The sequence below is a fragment of the Pinus tabuliformis genome, chromosome 6 (genome assembly GCF_031772625.1).
Source record: "Pinus tabuliformis cultivar Carrire ecotype Pingquan chromosome 6, CPIR1, whole genome shotgun sequence".
Lineage (NCBI taxonomy): Eukaryota > Viridiplantae > Streptophyta > Pinopsida > Pinales > Pinaceae > Pinus > Pinus tabuliformis.
Window position 1 is genome coordinate 1,839,478,667 of NC_142292.1, and position 6,155 is coordinate 1,839,484,821.

Sequence of the window (6,155 nt, forward strand, 5' to 3'; positions counted from 1 at the left end):
TTGAAACAAAAAATATCCAACCTAAATGATAATGATGCCTCTGTCATCAAAGTCTCTGACTTCTATTGCCTCTGTTGATTGAAAACTCTGCACCTCTGTGCTCTTCAGTATTTGACTACTCTAGCCTCTGTCACTTTGATCTCTGACTGCATCAATTACACTAATTCCTTCTGCTACATCCATGTTGCTGCTGGTCCTGTCTCCCAGCACTACATCCACACTGCACCTCCTCTCATCATGTTGCATCATTCTACCCACTGCTGCACTGCAACTCAGTTACTGAGAGGTAGGTAACTGATCTCCCAACTGACCTCCCTGTTGGGCTAGAAACACCCTCTGAAGATGAAGCTTCCTCCACCGCTCCATCTGCATCTGTCTCTACCCACTTAGCCAGTTCTGCTACTACTTGTCGAGGCTCCCGTAGCAAGGTCTAATCAAAGAGGCTAGGTACCTCAACGATCCTACCCCTATTTCAGCCTTATTGGGACTATCACTTCACATCGGCTCACCTCACACTTGGAGTTATGGATGCATGTGATCCCTCTGACCACTTGGCTCAAAATTCCCCCCTACTGGAGGTCTCTGCATGAGTGGATGCCTCCACTTAATCTCCTCTCTTATTCTCCAGTTGTGGCTGCTCTACAAACTCCTGAAGTTGCTTCACCAATTGTGGATCCTCCACAATTTTCTAAGACTTCTTCTGGTGTTGCATGTTGAGAGGTAATGTACTCTCCCTCTCAACCACCAAGTCTCCAACATTTGCCTTGCTCCTCAAGGCTTTGCATGCATCTTGAACCTCGGGAGCATACAGGTTCTTGACTCGTGAACCGATCTGCTTCACTTGTCTCATGGTGATGTGTCTAAGGAAAACCTTTCCCTTACTGAAGACTACATCATAGCCTTTGTCTTCCAGCATTGTGATCGATACCAAGTTCCTCTTCAGTCCTAGCACATACTTCACATCTGTCAAGGTAATGCGAGCTCCATGATCCCTCTAAAAAGGAACCGTGTCCACACCTGAAACACTATACTTTTCATCATTACCCGTCGCTATGGTATCTTGAGGTCTTTCTCCTCCAAGATATTAAAAAAACTCTTATCGCCAGTCATGTGGAATGAGGCGCCACTATCAAGAAACCAACCACAACCCATAATTGATGAAACCATGCATGCGATGAGGGTAAAATCCAATTTGAACTGAGAGGCCAATGTCTCACCTTCAGATCCTTCCTTGGATCCCTTCTTGGATTTCTTCAATGGACAATTAGTTGAATAATGGTCCACCTCATGAAAATTAGAGCATCGCACTTTAGATTTGTCAATCTTCTTCCCACCATGAGAAGAACTTGATTTGGGATGAGAATCCTTCTTCTTCCCTTTCTTTGCCTTACTCGCTAAGGCACAATTTTATTCATCCTCCTTGGATGAAGAACCATCTCTGCTACGTCTCCTGATCTCCTCCTTCATCAAATCCGACCACAGTTGTTCCCAATCTGGCAGTTTCTCTCTTCCATTAACTGAGTCCTGGTAGCTATGCCAACTCTTAGGAAGATCGAGGAGAGCAAGACTCACCATGTCATCATTGGTTGTCATGATTCCTACACTTCCAAGCTCATCCCTGTAGGTGGTGAGCTTGTTCAGATATGTAGAGATCGTGTCGCCCTTTTCACACTTGATTTTTTGAAGCTTGTCTTTCAGTGCTAGCTTCCTTTGATCGTTTTTGTTCTGATATAGATCCTCCAATTTTTTCCAGATTGAAAGCAACGTCTCCTTCCCATGGAGACTAGAGACAATGTGGTCTCGAACTCCCTCCAAAAGGATCCTCCTCACTCTAGCCACACATTTCTTCCATTTCGCCAATTCTTGGGAATTAACAACTGCTGGCTTGGGGACTTCTTGATCAATGAAGTCCTTCAAACCATTTTCCTCTAATACCGCTTCCATGCGATCCTTCTAGGCTATATAATTCAAGCTACCATCCAGGGCATACTCCAGTTTCAAACCGTTGAATGCCATTGGTGAAATTTGAGATGTGATAAGAATTCGATTTCTATAATCAGGAACTTCAAACTTCTCCCTTCTCCCTTCTTTGTATACTATTCTTCGCTTTGATCACCTTTGCTTTGATACCATGTAGAATTTCCCACTGTAGATCACCTGATAATGCAATATACTAAAGCAAAATACTTGATCTATTTCTACAAAAAAACTTGCGGAAGCTCAATCGATTTTGAGTAAGATCAATTAGAACACATACAAAAGAGAATGAGAACTAAATGACACATGAACATAGACGAATAGTCTGGGGAAAGCCTCAGCTAAAAATCCCGCTATCTGTAATATCATACAAGTGGAAATATATCCATATTACACAAAGCTTTAGCTCACAAGCTATCCAGCTCTCAGTACAATCCCTCAATGTTGCTATAGACTGAATAGACACAACATATGCCTTACCTCAGTCCTCCAAGCCTCCTATTTCCTTACACAATTTCTTCTGGGTTCTCTGGCTACACCTATGTGGATTCACATCTCACACAACTCACTAACCTCTGAAATAATTGCACAATCTTGAAGGAGATAATTCCTTCTGCATGGATGAGTTTCCTTTATAGGAAAATTCCTCCAACTAATAGTACATTTTCCCTTCCTTTAATCTCAACTAGGTCTTTGTCTGAACTGACATGCATGAGTTATTTATGAGAGAATATTTAGTTATCTGGAGAACACTAGTTGCATGCATGCATGCATTAACTGGCTGAACTCACAATTAGTTCCTCCAACTATTTGGAACTAATTTAACTAGACTTAACTCAGTTAACTGAGCTAACTAATTACAACACAAATACAACTCATCCTTATCTCCTTAATTAAGGGATAACTTCCTCAATCAAAGGGATAACTATTGCATGTATTCACATAGACTTCATGTTTGAATTTCTCCAACTAATTAACCCAAGATGAATTAATTAATTATTTTTCAAACCACTGCTAAGATCAAATTCGAATTTTAATTCTCAATTTTAGTTCAGGGACTAACTAAAATTGGAATGTATCCCGAAATTGTATTTATAGCAATGTTATTTTTAGCATTTATTGTTGCTATTTTCAACATTAATTATTTTCCTAATATATTCCAAAGAGAAAATTCTCAGTGGAACATATTTGGTCAATTTATATGGAGCCAATTGGGAACCATAGACTCTAATCTTTGTATAATTCTGATAAAGATAACAGTCTCCTGTTCTAACTTGATCACTGAGGTGCAGGATACTTTTGATTTTTTAACTGATCTTGGGATCACTCTGGCTGCTGAGAAGTTGTGCAACTAGGTGAATGGAACAATCAATGAAGTCTGAAAATTTAGTTCCTTCCGATCAATGAGGTCTACTGTGTGACTGTTTGATTCACTTGTTGATCATCCTTCTTGTGTAGAACAATATGTAACTTGTCTCCTTGCTGAAAAATAATCATATGTACTAGCACAGAGGAGTATTTAAACACTCTTTCAGTAGTAATATTCATCAATTTCTCATGCATAGTTTCAGCCAAAAATTGACTGTAATTATACATGAAGGCGGGTTTGTTTTCTTTAGAGAAAATGGATAGATAACCTAAGATAGATTCATCTACCCATTGATCTGATTGGTAGCCTAATAAGAAAGACACTAGGGAAATGATATGTTTCTCTCTCAGGGAACATGGATGCTGGATAAGGAGGATTCTTTTTAGGAAGTTCAACATCTTCTAGGAGAAATATCTCAAAGATCTGAGCTCTTTGGGGGAAAGTAAGCTTAGGATACAAGTCTAGTAAAACAGCAGTGGAGAAAAATCTAAGGGAATTATTTTCAGGAATCATAAGCATCTGGTTGGTAATTTCTGGGGTGATAGATATCAGAATGTTTCCATTCTGAGCTACCACAATTCTCTACAAAGAGTTATACTTAGCTTGGAACCACATGACTAGATTAGGAAAAAATGGGTTTGAGGAAACATGTACAGGGGAAAAAGGGATTCCCATAGATTTATTTTGTATTTAGAGTCAATATAGGTTTTTTTAAGCCAATTGTGTAATTAGAACATGTCGAAATCACACTCTCTGCCTGTGATTTTGAAAAAATGGTGAGGCAATGGAATGTGATCCAGGTCTAAGGCATCATAGGCCTTTGGGTTTTCCTGTGATGAAGATGAACTGGCAGGTAGCTAATCTTTTCTCTTAGGAGCCATGATTATAGAATTGCAATGAAAAGTTAACAGAAAAGGGATACAAATACCTCAAGGTGATGCGTTTTGGTAGTAAGCTTGAAAGTGGCGTAGAAATTAAAATAGGAACAATGAACTCAATCAAACAATGAATCAGGATATAAGAATAATTATGGAAAAGAAATGGCGTAATGGGGGTGAGGGAATTCTTTATAACCAGGATAACTTTACCGTTACCAGAAGCTCATTGCTGAATGGAAAGATCTTCATTAATGTCAGAATATAGAATAGTAACGACAGACGATAATGGATAGAGGATAGGCAGCAATGAATAAGACACACGGCATGTAATGGTTGGAAGCGGAAGGAGGGAAGGATATTACTGTTGACACGGTATCGGGAGGTGTGGGAAAATAGATAGGTGGATTTCGGGGGGAGGGGGGGGGTGGTAAGTGGTAATGAGTGAGGGGGATACGAAACGTGGAGGTGACATGTAGCGGGGGGCCTACGTGGATAAAACTTCGTCCCCCCCCCCCTTGTCGTTATCACATAACATAGCAAGGGGAGATGAAATGGCTTCCCTACCATTAATCTAGGTGGGGAAGCGGTAATGAGTGAGGGGGGTATGAAACGTGGAGGTGACATGTAGCGGGGGGCCTACGTGGATAAAACTTCTTCACCCCCCCCCCCCCCCCCCCCCCCCCCTACCCCCCCTTGTCATTATCACATAACATAGCGAGGGGAGATGAAATGGCTTCCCTACCGTTGATCTAGGTGGGGAAGCGGATCACCGTCCATTTGTGTGTGGCCTTTAGTGCTTCATGATAAAAATCCATTTTTTTGTTTATGACTTTGACTAAAAATAATTTCAATGTTTATTTACAAAAATTAATCAACGTTTTAAAGGTGTCATAATTAAAACTTTATCTAACTTTAGTGCATTTAGACTAGCAGCCATTATTTTGCCTAATTTACTTGTAATCATAATCTAATACATCTTTGGCCAAATTTTGAGCATACTAGGCCATATTTATTCTATTCTAACCTATCTAAGAATGTTCTACCAAGATTAAATAATTTGGTGAACTAATTCTCTAATCTAAAACATAAATTTAAATGATTTGATTAAGATTAAACTGTATGATTCAAATCAGAAGAAAAGGATGTCGCATGTAAACACACTGCACACAAAACCTTGATTTATTACAATGCAATTTATTTCTATAAAGTGGCATTTAAACATGCACACTTATACAAATTTTGATTTTCTTTTGATGGGGTTTTATTTCATCTTTATTTTTTTTCATATTTCCATTTTTGTTCTTTATTTTTTTCATACCCTCTTTTATAAATAAAAGCCAACTTATCAAAAATAAATCATGTTACCATGTGGATACCACTTGGTGATACCATGTGGAATATCTATGATGGATTTGTCAACGTGCATAAAGAATTTGTTCATGTGTGTGGCTTACAAAAATGGAGCAAAGAGTTTGTTAAAACTCTCAAGAACATGCATGCTTCCACCGCCCATGTACAAGACTGGACAAGGTGGTACAAAGGGGCCTCAATTGACTTAGAGAAGAAGATGAAGCCACATGCAAATCTTCATCAACCAGTTCCCTCGCTGATGCTAAACCCAAGAACCAAGTCCGGCTAGATATGGATGCATACTTGGAGCAGCTAAGACGAGAGGCCATGAGATAAGACTTGGAGTTGAGTGCACACAACATGAAAAAGTACATTGATGGTTTTGTCATGGTCAAGACCCTGCTACTCATGCTTTAGAACGAGTTGGATACAAGTTCCAAGACCATATACCCAAATGCCATGGAGGCAAGATTTCTCTATAGAAATACACCATCACACAGTACCAAGCTTGGCATCGATATGTCAGTGAGAAGCCTCAAGCATTGGTTGTTGAGCTAGACTTTCCCCAAATTATAGAATCA